The sequence below is a fragment of the Dermacentor andersoni genome, chromosome 4 (genome assembly GCF_023375885.2).
Source record: "Dermacentor andersoni chromosome 4, qqDerAnde1_hic_scaffold, whole genome shotgun sequence".
In the NCBI taxonomy this organism is placed as follows: domain Eukaryota; kingdom Metazoa; phylum Arthropoda; class Arachnida; order Ixodida; family Ixodidae; genus Dermacentor; species Dermacentor andersoni.
Genome location: NC_092817.1, coordinates 124,031,083 through 124,045,671, shown reverse-complemented (window position 1 = coordinate 124,045,671; position 14,589 = coordinate 124,031,083). Strand labels below are relative to the sequence as shown.

The window sequence follows — 14,589 nt, the reverse complement described above, 5'->3', positions numbered from 1 at the left end:
GACTCCACCAAGATGGCGACGACGGGGCGATCGGCCGCCCCGGGGCAGTCCGCGTGGACGAACGTCGCCCCATTCGGTTCCACCTGCGCATATTTTCACCCCCGCGACAGCCTTCGGCTTTCGACCGAGATGATAGCGAGAGCGGCGGCCGGAGACCCATCGCTCCACCTCCTTTCCTGCACGCTCTTGCTCAGGCGAGCGCGCGCGCGCGCGCTTACCACCGCGCTGGTCTCGCCGCAGTGCTATATAGTTGCGTGCACTGCTGACAGAAAGCGATCTACAATGGTGCGCCGCAAACACGTCCGCGCACCGAGGTTGCGCTGCTAGTGCTATAACGAAGCGAAACTTCAGATCTCTTAGCGCCAGCCTCCCACATATACTACTTTGACGAGTTTCATAGAGGGCGTCTAGGCAAAACATATTGACGCGCACTTCGAGTGGGGGTCTAGTTGGATTGTGGTGGTTAATTGCACCAGGGAAGCGCAACGAAAGACAAGGCACACGTAGTAGATACAGCAGATGTAGAGGAGATGTGAACAGACTGACTCCGTAACTCTTAGTTTTACGCCGTAACACGTAATAAGACAACGCAAGAGACTGCCACGAAGAGGCGGCACTTATGATTGATCCATCTAATAAGAGGAGGAGGAGATTATGAAAAGGAAGCAACTTAACACGTCCGATGATTTAAGTCATGTTGAACTCGAGAACGATGTGTTCGCGCGACCAAAATACGAGTATTCTGACAATGTTGACATCTGGTGACGTCATCTCGTCTGAAGCGTAAGGGCCAACGAGCAGACACTTATCCATTGCCGAGTGTCGAAGCGGAAGTACACACAATGCAACTCCAGTTAGTGACGCAACTACCTTCTTTTTTTTTTTCGCACTGCGTGATGCCTATGTAATTCGACACGCAGTCACAATTGTTGTTGCTGCTGCTGTTGTTGTTGTTGTTGACGATGATGTTGATGATGATGTTGATTTTGATGATGGTTGTGGTGATGATGATATAAAGACAACTGTTTGTTATGTTATCGTTTAAGGAATCTCGTCTCAGCGATGATGCAAGCACTGGCGTAGAAAGCCAAGACCGTATTTCCCGCTCAGCCACCCCTGTAATCGCGGCCCCAAAGAAAAATGGTGCCATAGTGTGACGAACAACTACCATACAAGACCTCACTTTACGATAAAATGGAAACAGGGGCGGCGCAATCGAAGGCAGAGTAATGCTATCGCAGAGGTGACATGCCGCTCCAAACCATTATAGCCTGGTCACCACGTAAACTTTTGAAGGTCACCCGCGTCACCACGCTGCACCGAACAATCGCAGAGCCGCCACCACGGTCAACTGACCGCCCTGCGACGATTGACGGCGATCGCTGCGCTGTGCCCACGGGGACCGCGTGCGAGCCTCGTGCCACGGGTGCTGTATATATAGGCTTCGGCCGTAGGGACTGTCGCTAAAGCCAACGCCTGCGCGCGACTTTTTAGCCGCAAGGCCTTGGCTTGTCCCGTCGAAGAGCACACCTGCCTCTGTTTTATGTTCGCTGTGACGTCTTCGATGTGCGGCCTTGGCATCGGCAGGCCATTTTATTTTTCTGGTTCTCTCTGTGTCCGCGTATACGGCGTGCCTGTCTCGCTCGGACACAGGCGCGCAGCTGCGAGAAACTGGTGGGCAGATCAGCGCAGACCTTGATCTCACGGCCGGGACGTCCTGCGGTGAGGAGCGCGCGAGCCCGTGTGCATCGTTGGCCTCGATACGCGCATAGGCAACAGAGAAAGGGCGGGACGATCTAACCGACGGCGTGTCGCTATAGCGGTGGTCGTGTCTTCGTTTGCATGGGACGGCGTATCTACCGACACAAATGCGTTATTCATCACGGTGTGTACGAGAGACTCGATTCCTGCCTTTCCCGAGTTCTATATTCAGTGCAACGAGCAAGAAAGGAAAACAGCGGACTAGCGTTGTCGTTGTATCCTTCAACTAAGTTGAGCGTTTACCACACAGTCTCCGGCAAAAAAAGTTACTGGAGAGAACTCTGGCGCTAGAATCTATATATACGGGATTCTGCAAACAGGGCGACTCAGTCCGCGATGGTTATGGTGTGGACCTGTCTAAACTTGGTCCTTAAGGCTTCAAATGGCTTTTTGTGACTTTGCAAAATGATAATTTTTAACAAAATATTGCATTCCAAATGCCACGATTCGCAGTGAGTATGCATGTGTACTGGGGCTTATTGTCCTCTGGGTATTGAGAAATAAGATTGCTTCGAAATTTAGTTAAATAAGGCCAGGTAAAGTGTAGCAAACAAAGCCACAAGGACGTGTGGATCCACAATTAAGCCCGAAGGTCAGACAAATGTACGCACTAGCAATCATTGCCATGGTAACTGAACTATAGCAACGCTGAAGAGTTGCCTCTGGTAATTTTAGCAGGAAGCTATTGCCTTCATGCCATGACTTAATTTGCATATCGGCCAGTTTTACCAGCAGGTTAAAATCGTTAAGCTGAAAGCGTATGGTAATTGCTCGTTCGTGCACATAGCATGCCTCGCTTCCCAGTGTTTCGTGTACCCGTAGTGATACCCGTAATTATGCTTGAGGAACGACGTACTCCATGGTAACGTGCGCGATGTGTTGAGCTACGCGTATACAGACCAAGTTTTCTGTTCGTTTGTTGGTCATCAAACACCGACTCAACCATGCACGCAGAACATTCAACGCTGCACGCCGGTAACGCCGCGTTCCCGCACGTCGCTGAAACCCATGGCTCCCGCAGTGCTGACAGAATTAAAAGCTGAATATAGCGGAACACGGCACAGCACGAAAGGGAAGGGAGAGGGCGCACCTTGAGGGGAGAGGCTGAGTCACAACTGAATTCACGCCAAACAAGAAACGGAAGGAGGGGGTTGTTACGCAAATAAAGTGTGGCTCACTTACGTTTAAAATAAATTAGTGGTTTATTAGAGAGAGAGAGAGAAGAAACTTTATTAATGAATGGCCGGCAGTTTCGTTTATTACGTAAATAAAATTACGTAACAGGAAACGCGGTATACAACGCCACCTAATATCGCGTCACCTACAGGGCAACAGCTGAATGCCTCGCGCTGCTCCCGCCTTGATCGGTACGAATTTGATGTCCTCAATTCCTTCTTGTGCTGTGCTTGATTCGCTCTGCGTATGCTATATAGTCTCAGCCACTCAGACGAGAGACCGCTCCCTGGAATTAAAAACAATGATACCGTGGCCAAAGTGATTTTGTTTGCAGAAGGTCACTATTGCGCTTATGCACTTCTTGAAGGTGACTGTACTGAACTACCACCCTATGACCGTTTTCCAAAGTACATCCAGGATTGTGCTCACACTGACAACATTCTTATCTTTATTTCCCCACTTCGCTTTCCCCGAGTGTGTAGGGTAGTCAACAGGGCACGACCTCGGTTGACCTGTCTACTTTTCCACCCGTTTCTCTCTCTCTCTCGTTCATCAGGTTCAAGCTTTGCGGGGCGTTCCTACGCTTTCTCTCCTTCTCTACTGGCCAATCTTTGATTCACCTGCTAACAGCATGGTTCGCGTATACGGCACTTCCTAACTATACTGTACCTGCGATCACTGCGGCCCCGTAAGATGCGTACGAGAGGGAATCCACATTTAGAGCCCGTTGCTTAATTGCAGAAGCTTCCCAATGTACGCGAGACGTCCGGACAAAACAGCACCGCCGGCACACCTACAGCTCGTTTTCCTAATGGCGACACGAATGACGCGCATACCCTGTAATTCCGCGCTTTGGCACACTCGCCGAGTAGAAGAAATCCCGATATTTTTTTTTTTCTTGTGCTACAACCTCGCACCGGCGAAGGCTTTGGGGCCACGTATATACCCGTACTCCTTCCTGCCCGCATCGACATCGACGCTATTGCGATATTAGCGGGAATAGCGCAGCTCTAATGGCCGCCGCCGCACTGCCAAAAAAAGAGGAACTCGATTGAGACGTGTCTCATTCGCCGCGCGTCAGCTCCGCGATGGGTACAAGACTCCCGGGCGATTCGCCAAACGGCCCGCACCGCGCGTCTACACGGCACCACCGGCCGGCCGGCGGCGATGTACTGCGAACGGTGTGCACGGACGGCGTCGTCGACGCCCGCTCTATCGCTTCGCTTTCCTTCCTTTTCCTCCTCCTCTTGTTCCTTCTCTTCCTCCGCTTCTTCAGTTTGGAGTCGTTCAGATAGTTCGTATAGTGGTCGCTCGCGAAGTCGTACGCAGCGCCGCTGATAAGGAGGCAATAAAATCGGAGTGACCGCTTAATATAAAGAGAGAGCTGGCCGAGCTCGCTCGAAGCTTGCTTCGATTTTCTTTTTTTGCCTCTTTAGCGGCATTGCGCCGCACCGTACGTACCTCAGCGTTCCTCATTCTTTTGTTTTTGTTTGGCCTTGTCTGTCTAATGGCGGCTCTTTATGAGGTCCGCAATGCGGCCGCGCTGAGAGCGCTGTATCTCTACGTGTACGTACGTGCGGCCAAGACGATTATATACAAGGAAGGGAGTGGGTAAGAAGGGGGGAGAGGGGGGAGTGCACACGGGGATGCGATATATATATATATATACGAGCTGATGACTATCGTTTGCCCGGGGTCCGAAATGGCCCCGCAAGGCAGAGGCGCTCTTCGCGAACCTGTAAATAGTGCGCGCACACATAAGGCGCTCCGAGCGCTCGCATTGCAAGGATGTGGGAATCCAGAGGAACCGAAGCGCCTGTATGGCTATGGTCCCTAGAATATTGGACCCTATAGTATGGCGAAGGACGCGGCTGCGAGGGAGGCGTGGTAGGAGCGTCACGTGTGCGTCAGGAACACCGCCAGGGTGCGCGCGCGCGCACGCGCGCCATTGGTAGGCCATTTGCAGATTGCAAGAAGGTTCCATTATAGGGGGACGGCCGAAGTACAGTGCGTGCAGATTTGTGTATATACGCACACGCATAGCCGCGGTCAGCGCTGAAGTTCTTGCAATGGGAAAAAGACTTGCACTTACTGTATACGTAGGCACCGCGCGGGCGAGTTAGATTGACGGCGCGACAGAATACACGGCTGTAGCGGCAATCACGTTCAGCCGCTTATCACTACTGGTGATCATATAGGTCACCAGTTCGAACGCCAGAAGCTCGCGGGTTGTAACTGCTGTTTAATTTCTGAGCTCCGTTCCTGACGCAGGAATTCTCCCCGAGCGCCTCTTTGAAAACGTTCGGAGAAAAAGTGCTATAGAAACGGAACCGAAGCTGGCAGCGCTGTCGTTCGTCGTTTCGCTCGGTTCCCTGAACTGATATATCAGTTAATTATAGTTGCGTAATGTTTCTACGAGTCAGCTGCGGAGAGGGCGCGCGACTCATAGTTATTTTCATGGCGAGATGTCATAAGCAGAAGTTGCGACATTCGAAGGTGTGTTCATAGCCTTATCTCCGTACCGAATGCATGCAGGTTCTGCAAGGTATTGCGCGCCTTCAACGTGCCCATTGCAAATTATGTCTCGCAAACAACGAAACCATTGGCTAGATATCCTGCTGCTGTGGCGATGAATTAGGCGCGCCGACGGGTAACGTAAACCCCCGCTTCTGTCGAAAAAACTTAGGACTGTACTGTAATCAGTGGCAACACTGTAATTAAAGAACGCTACGCGTGCGCTTAATTTGCCGCGCGCGGGGAAGACAATGCGAGCCCGTGCCCCGATCCACTGAAACAACGAGAGCAAACCACCGACATACAAGAGGCGAGCAGAAGACACGCTCGGAAGGACAAAACTGAACCGAGCCGAACATGGTGCACTGTAAAATAATTTACACCCCTAAGGGTTTTTTTGAGTGTCTATAACTAACCCCCTAGCACCCTAGAAAAAGCTGGGTTTTATAGGCAATTACACCCTTATGATGGTTATTTTATATTCCAATAACACCCTATCCCTTGAGGGTGTTTTGAACAACATATTACCCTTCGACCCATGGGGTGTAAGGGTGTGTTCGGGAATATATTACCCCTTCACCTATGGGGTGTAATGAGCAATATAATAGCCCTTGCTATAAGGGTGTTGAAGTACAGCATGTTGAAGCGGGTACACATGCACTTCATTGTTTGTTTCGTAAGTCTACAGTCAGGCTAGCACACAAAAATGTTATGTACAGTGTGCATACAATAGGTAATGTGTTTCCAAATGCATGGCATAGCAACTTTGAAGAAAACACATAATCACGTGTGAGTGTTTTGCGTGAAATAGTCCATTTACCACAGATACAGGAAGAGTGACTGCATGGAGGGTCATTTATTCTAGCCACCTGTACAATATTTAGAGCTTGCACTACGCCTTGTATGTGGTGACAAGTCTTGTGGTCGTTCTACACTGAAGGACAGTCTTATTCAAACCAATGTTCCAGTGCACAGGCGAGGCTGGTGATGCCTTTGTGTAGCTCCATTCCAATGTCCTAAGGCGAGCCATCATAGATGAAGCCATTTCTTCATTGATCGCTGCAGCCATCTGCTTGTTTTCTACCTGCAAAATGATTTGTTGCAATTTAATGTCAGGAAAAGTACACGAAACATGACAAGCAGCGCTTCCCTGCATCATTCACTTTAATATTTCAAGATCACATGAAGACCAGGATAAAGAAAACAAGCACAGATGGTGCTTACTTCCAAGAAATCGTTATTTCAAAAGAATAAGGCATTTATTCTGCCAAATCATGAATGTGGGAGAGAGAGGCTACACAATTATATGAGGGCAATTCAGAAATTACTGCCTCCAAGCCCACTACTTTGCCAATATTACTGCAAACATTTTGAACTCTTTATCATTGATGCACTTATGTTTATGCTATCGAATGTCGCCTCACCTTCCTATCTCTTCTCGTTCCAGAGTAATCAAGCAATTCATGGCATCCAGTGGTGACGTCTAGTTGAAGCAGCAGGCTGTAATTGAATTCTGACTGCGGAAGGTTGTGCGCATATCAACATTCATCGCCATCTGACTGCAGTTTACGGGGATGCCTGTGTTGACGTCAGCACTGTGCAGAGGTGGGCAAGGACTGTGAAAGACCAAAATCCTGCCGCATCAAATCTCCAGGATCAGCACCGAAATGGACGGCCCACAATGGCTTCTGATGAAGGTCATGAACATCAGGCAGATAAGTTGACTCAGGGCAATCGCAGGATCAAGCAACACCAGATTGCAATAACACTCGCCATTTCCATTGGCTCAGTGAACCACATCATTAAAGACTTGCGTTACAAGAAGACTTGCGCTTGTTGGGTGCCACGGCAACTGAAGACTGACATGAAAAAGTTGAAGCATAGCCAACAAGTTAAAATCTTCTTGTAACCCAGGAGTTTCTTAATTATCTGGTTCACTGAACCAATGGAAATGGCGAGTGTTTTTGCAATCTGGTGTTGCTTGATCCTGCGATTGACCCGATTCAACTCGTCTGTCTGATGTTGATGATCCTCATCAGAAGCCGTTGCAGGCCGTCCAGTTCGGTGCTGATCCTGGACGTTTGATGCGGCTGGATTTTGATGTTTCACAGTCCTTGCTCACCTCCACACAATGCTGACTTCAACACAGGCATCCCCGTAAACTGCTTTCAGACGGCAATGAATGTTGAAGGGCGTAGAACCTTCCGCAGTGAGAAATTCAATTACAGCCCGCTGTTTCAAGCGGACATCACCACTGGATGCCATGCATTGATCGATTACTTTGGAACGCGAAGAGATAGGAAGATGGGGCAAGTGACATTCTATAGCATAAACATCAGTGCATTAATGATAAGGAGCCAAAATGCTTGCAGTACTACTGTCAAAGTAGTGTGTTTGGAGGCATTATTTCCTTAACCACCCTCATATTACAGCAATAACGCTGGGCAGTTTGTTTTCGTGTGTGACATCTGACCCAAAACTACAATTTGGAATGTGCACAAATAAAGATGCTCGTGTTGAGTCCAATAAATTGCTTACAAATATATCAATCCTTTCTTATGCAATAAGTTTACAATGAGAAGCCACATCATCTCACTGCAACTTTTCCCTACAAGCAAGTTATATTGAAAATAAGGTGCAGCCATATGCTTCGCTATGCATTGCAGGGTAACCATCAAGATGTACTTTGACATTAATGCCTTGTTCCCAAAACCAATAGTGTAAATGCCAACCATTATTTCACAGGAGGTGGTGGCCACAAGGCAAAAACAAATTCGCAGGGTTTACGTGCCCTAACAATGACCTTACATTCATCGGTTAATATAACACATGGCATTGTTGTTTTGCCTGCCTCCTCAGGAATATACATTATTTATAGGAGTAGAAATCAGCATTTGCACAGAAGCTTGCTCCTTTAACAAGAGACGCAAACGATGCTGTTCTTCAGATTTTCCAGGCAAACAATGCAAGCATCACTATACTCACTATCACAAACAATGCAAGCATCACTATACTAAGCATCACTAAGCTGACCTTTATTTTTTTCTTAATCTATGACCTACACAGTGGCTGGTAACAACCCCTCTCTCAGAACTATTTGGCATCTCTACTAGAAGCCCTACCTACACCTTTTAACATCATCTTAGACATCTCCACTAAGCAAGCACACAATCCTTCTGGTATTTTTATTACAGAGGTTTTCACTAAAGATCTTCCAAGCAAGAACTCTTTAGCATCAGATCATTTATATGCTTTGAACTGGAACAACACAGTGAATGCATCATGCTTAACAGAAGTTTAGCTATTTTAATCAAAGCACTGTTAAAGCCTTTCATGTATGAAGTTTGCCATCTGCTTTCACTTGATCTTGCTGGTTATCTGATTGTGAGTTACACTAAGATCAAACATTCTAATGGCCAACCTCTTTCATTTGTGAAGCGCAGAAAACTTTAGTGCACTTGTCGGTGTTGTTACGGCATTCTTAAATGTGATGATTAGGCTGCTGGCTGTTTAGCACTGTAGTAGCATTGTACAGGGTGATCATATTTAAGTTTTATGGAATTTTAAAAAATTTCCTGTGGCAGATGGAATAATTCTTGTCCTTGAGCTAGATTATTTGAAGAGGTGGACATCACTAGCTTAAGAAATCGAAACACATGTACGACTAATTAAAAAAATTCACTATTCACTTCGTAACTAATTATTTTACTGCGCATATTGCAATTTACGAATTGTAGCCAGTGAGCTTGGAAGACGTGTGCACTTGAACTTCCAGGATGACACAAGTTTAGGAATAATTCCCTGATAAAGAACACTACACAAGGGTGTTCCAGTTACTTTTGTGCATCAGTGCATAAAAGCACATTTTGTTAAAAAAGTAAGTGGAACAACAGTGCATTTTTATGGCAAGTTTGATGGTACATATCTCCAAACTGGCGTCATTCTGGAAATCAATTCCAAAGTGGATGCATCTTGTAATCTCACTGGCTATGATTCGTAAATTACAATATGTGCTTCATATATGTGGTGGCACTGGCAAACACTCCTAAAGTTCTACTAGGAAACATAAATACCGAAGCAAGTGGATGGGGAAGGCACCTGTTGTAGTTCAATTGGTAAAGCATCGCACGCGTAATGCGAAGACGTGGGTTCGTTCCCCACCTGTGGCAAGTTGTTTTTTCATCCACTTTCATTTTCAGTAATTTATAATTTCTTTATTTCATTTACTAATCACAAGTAATTTACCCTAAGTTGTCCTTGGTGTTAGTGTTTGCTGGCTTCTTAGGATAAGATTAATAAACATCGGCCCCTCGGTTAAGCCACTTTCTTTTTGTTTATATGTGCCATGAAGTAATCAACTGAAAAGCTAATTAATAGATTTTCGTTAATTAGTTGAACATGTGTTTCGATTTCTCGTGCAAGATATGTCTGCCTGTTTGAATATTCCTGCTCAAGGACTAGAATTATGCTATATGCAACAGGTTATACTTAAAAATTCCACAAAACTTAAAATCATCACCCTGTATAAAGACACTGTGAATTTTAAAACAAGCTTCAGTGAACCTTACTGAATTAGCAAATGGCCAGTGTAACTAGCATGATTATCCTGGAAATCTTTTGTAGCTTATAAGCATAGAGCATTTCACTTACACATTTAGGAATGCAAAATTTTCTTGAAATCAGCCCTTTCTTTTTAACAGCTAGCATCCCTGCCAGTTTGGTTAGACATAATGTTGCATGACTTCAATAGTACTGCAAAATCAGATTTTCTTTCTGCTCCCAGTGTCTAGTGATATGTCTTTACCAGTGCCCTTAGCAGCTGAGATAACTAATGTTCCTGCAGGTAAATATCAGAAAACATTGCGATAACTGCCAAGTAAATGCAATCGTGCGTCTTGTTTACAATGCAGCATGTGCTCTACCTCCTGCCAGGTTTGTTCTCCATATCAGGCCAGCATGCAACTTGTACAAGAGGCACCTTTCGCATGCATGAAGATATTTTATGAGGTTATGGTTGTGTCAAAACATGACATCAACCATAATTCCTTAAACTATTATATGAAACACTTGTAGAAAGATAGAAAAGGCACCAATTTTGAATTTATCACATTCGGTTTACAGTAACGGGCTAGTTGGTATTGGTCGATGACGTTCGACAATGTGAACTCGACAAAGGATGGAGAAAGAGGCGATAGCATTTGTCTCCATTTCTCGCCACTTTCGACGTCCTTTGTACAAGTCCACACTGTTGAACATCATAGGTCAACTAGTACAGCCTGAAAAAAATGCCATGAAAGAAAACTTGGCTCTCAACCTCGATAATTCTGCCTGTCAGGTATTATGGTTTCTTCAGAACTTATTTCTTTATATGAAGTCATGCCCATCAAGTAAAGCTTACTGAAAGAAATGAAGAACAACATCAACACCTCTCAAGGCACATGCATCAAAGGAGTTAGAGCATCATACACATTACCTTTAAGTGCAAAAGTATTCTTTTTCTTAGGCAAACTGCATATCTAGTTTCTTAAAGCCTATATATTCATTTGTCACAGCTATGGGAAAATCACAAGGTGGAAAAAGATGTGTTGGTGCAATTTCAACATTTATGTACAACAACAAAAGATAAAGCACAGGAAGTCTCACTGCTCCTCTGTCTAAATGACACTCAATTTCATTTGTCATGTCCACTCCCATCCTGATGGCAGTAGAAACAGGAAGAGAGCAGCGTGGTTCAGAAAGCAGACGAAGGAGCTGATATCCTAGCTGACATAACGAGTAAAGAAGGGAGCTGGTGAGGCCATGTAGTGCAGACTTGAGACATCATTAACTAGCGCGAAAAAAACAACGGACAACAGCTAGAAGCACACACGACAGAGCTCTAGGCTTCAACTGAAATTTTGGCTACACAGAAACATAGGATTTAGGGGATGCGACCTCGACGGATGGAAGCAACGTTCATCTTTCCCTTTCCCTGTCTGACAAAGGAGGTATCGGAGCAAATTGATGGATAGGTTTATTTCGAGATACAAACACTCCGTTTGGTGAGAGCCAGGGAAGGGGTGCTTACACACCTATCACCCACTTTTTCATGCAAAGTGCTTCGAATATTTTCATGTCGACCTGCCTCTAGAGCCGCATGGGCAGATGAGCGCTTTGAAACTGCTCAGTGCATGAGCACCTACAGCAATGATTGGCCAGATGGCCACCAACCACTGACAGCTGCCCTATCTTGGTTCCCCGAAGCAGTCTTTTAAACACCGACCTGTTTGACTTGAGGGAACATAGGGCTGCTTTCAGTGCCTTAGTGGCTTGTGGCTACCTGGCCAATTATCGCCATACGTGCTCGTGCACCGAGCAGTTTCAAAGCAATCGTGCGCTCAGGCAGCTCCAGAAGCAGGTTCATAGGGAAATATACGAACCACTTTGCATAAAGAAAGTGAGCAGCCGTCCCTGGCTCTTACCAAGAGTGTTCGTATGTGAAATTAACCTGTTCTTCAATTTGTTCCGATACCTCCTGTGTTGTTTCCATCGGTCGACATTCTGTGCATCCCATGTTTCTGTGCAGCAAAAATTTCAGTTGAAGTCTAGAGTTCTGTCTTATGTGCTTCTTGATGTTGTCGTCTTTTTCACGCTAGTTATTGATGTCTCAAGTCTGCAATGAGCACCAACTAGCCCAAGTGCCTTCTTCAACCATGTAATGCATGGGGCAGATAACTGGTGGCACATTCGAGTTACAGAACGGATGCCAAGGGAAGAGAAGGGTAGTCAAGGACGGTAGAGAATTAGACTGTATGATGAAGTCAGGAAATTTGCAGGCTTCACTTCGAATCAGCTAGCGCAAGGCAGAGGTAATTGGAGCTCACTGGGAGAGGTCTTCATCGTCCAGTGGAAAAAATATGTAGGCCAATTGTGATGAAAAAAGTATACCTGTTGGCTCAGACACCTTCACTGTCTTTTGAGCAATGTGTAGGCCCAAGACAATCAGCCGGTTCCCATGCAATTGCTTCATGCTGACCAACTGCATGGGCACAAGAAAACAACTCACCATTAATACCACCCGAGATTGACCACTTAATAAAAGAACCTCTCAAAACTGCAAACACAATTAAGCATTTACCAGCTTAATACATACATATATACAAGCCAAGAATAGTTACAATAACCATACGCTTTATAACTAGACATTAGAATAAGGCAGTTAAACGTAGAATAGCCGTAGGATGTTCATTGCAGTTCATTTCAGAAATACTGTCGACCACTGACAGGACGCCTTAGGCAGGGTTCAGTCGTACAACAAGAAAACAAATAGTAGTAGTAATAAGCATGCGTGCGTGAAACCAAAAAACGAGTTCAAGGTCGAGAAAAAAAATGATTAGGCTCGGTGTACTTATTTACACAAAGATAAATTCATAAACAAATAGCGCAACCACGCGTTCATCCGCAACGGCACGAAAGCTTCTAGAACAAACGAGTACAACTGAAAACGAAGGATAGCCACATAGCCGGGATGGTTGTAATTCTTTTGCATTAGTTCTAGCGATGAAAGCACAAGCATTGCAAGCTACCTGCGTCATTACCTACCACGTGACCTGGGACAAAAAATAAAAAAATAAAAACAAAACGAGTGCAAGTACACAAGCGACATTTAATACGGTTGTCACACTGCACACTTTTGGCCGCGATCGATCCTGACTGGGATCGAATTTCTGGTCACGTTTGGCTTCCTTGCTGAATCTGCGGACGGGAGCCGATCGCAGTCGAAAATTTCGATCCAGAACAGGCTCAATCGTGATCGAAAGTGGCCGTGTGAAACCGGTATAAGTATGCGCCCATCTTTAGTAACAGAATGAATTAGCCAAACCAAAGTATTATTTACCTGCCTGCGCCGTATACTGACGCGTAGCGGTACTTAATTCTCTACAACTCTATGTGCTGTCACAATTAGTTGAGGACACACGAACAATGAAACATCCGATATATTTTCATTTCTTTTTCACGTTCGGTACCCGTAGGCTCCGCCTGAAGTACACATACTACACCCGCATCCAACAGACCTTGTGCTGTCCTTTAAAGAAATTACGCGAAAATTACTACCACAATGACGCACCATAAAAACGCGACGCTGAATGTGACCACGTACGTACCTTTTATATGAGCTGTCCATCCGCCTTGCAAAAGGCCCTCGGTTTGAAGGCGGAGCGCTGTCACGATGTGTACTCTGGGCACGCCATTTCGTTTACGTAGTGGATGGACGATGTTGACGATGGATTCCGCCGAAAAAAAAAAGTCCACTTCATCACTAGTCAGGCCGAATGGAAGATGTTTTCTCGTTGGCCACGAATGACGGCCGTCGTAGGCATAGTAAACACACTGTCACAAAGAAACACCGATGTCGCAGGCCGCTACTGCCTTTCTTTCTCACGCATAATCATGTCGCCTTCAGTCCGGATGCTCCCTTCGCGTCGATGAGCACAAAAGTACACGAAAACAACGAGGTGGTGGAACCTAAACGTAGCGAAAAACAATCTAATTACTCACAACTTCAAGACTGTCACGGAGAACACACACATGTGCACCCGGCGGCCCGCCGCGAGACTCAGCAGCGATCGCGGCGACACCCGTCGGTGGAAGTTATTTCAATTTCGGTTTCGTTTTCAAAGCATAAATAGATATATTCTTTTAAACTACGTGTGTATATTACTTTCGAGGCTACTTATTTTACGCTACCTCTAAGCAATTATTATTATTATTATTATTATTATTATTATTATTATTATTATTATTATTATTATTATTATTATTATTATTATTATTATTATAAACAACAGAGGCAGATCCCACGCACTGTGGGAATCGACATAAGCGCAGCTTGCTGTTCTATTTGCGTTCACTGACGATATTTGGCGATGATGTTGACGGCCTACCACAGTCGTGATGTGATGTTGTTATAATACAGAAAGACGTGCTTGCTCGAGGCGCTGTTGCACGCCATTTTTCGTAGCTTACGTGAAAGTTAACGCTCTAATACCCTTACACGAGCGCATCGCAACGGGGCTGAAGCGTTGATTTGCCGAACAGCCGTTTGCGTGTTGTCGTCTTGACGCTGCGGTGCTTTAGTGCGGCTTTGCGTCTCTGCAG

The 14,589-nt window shown here is 45.8% G+C and overlaps 1 protein-coding gene and 1 long non-coding RNA gene across 2 annotated transcripts in view; both read right to left on the bottom strand.

The window, feature by feature from the left end:
- Positions 1-14,589, bottom strand: part of LOC126537593 (uncharacterized) — a 464,401-nt gene that overhangs the window by 175,331 nt on the left and 274,481 nt on the right. The gene's annotated exons all lie outside the window — the stretch shown is intronic.
- LOC126529173 (uncharacterized) lies at positions 6,289-14,381 on the bottom strand. Its single transcript, XR_007599171.3, has 3 exons — positions 13,596-14,381; positions 12,379-12,469; positions 6,289-6,535 (listed from the first exon to the last, which is right to left on the bottom strand). It is a non-coding gene; the product is annotated as an uncharacterized lncRNA (long non-coding RNA).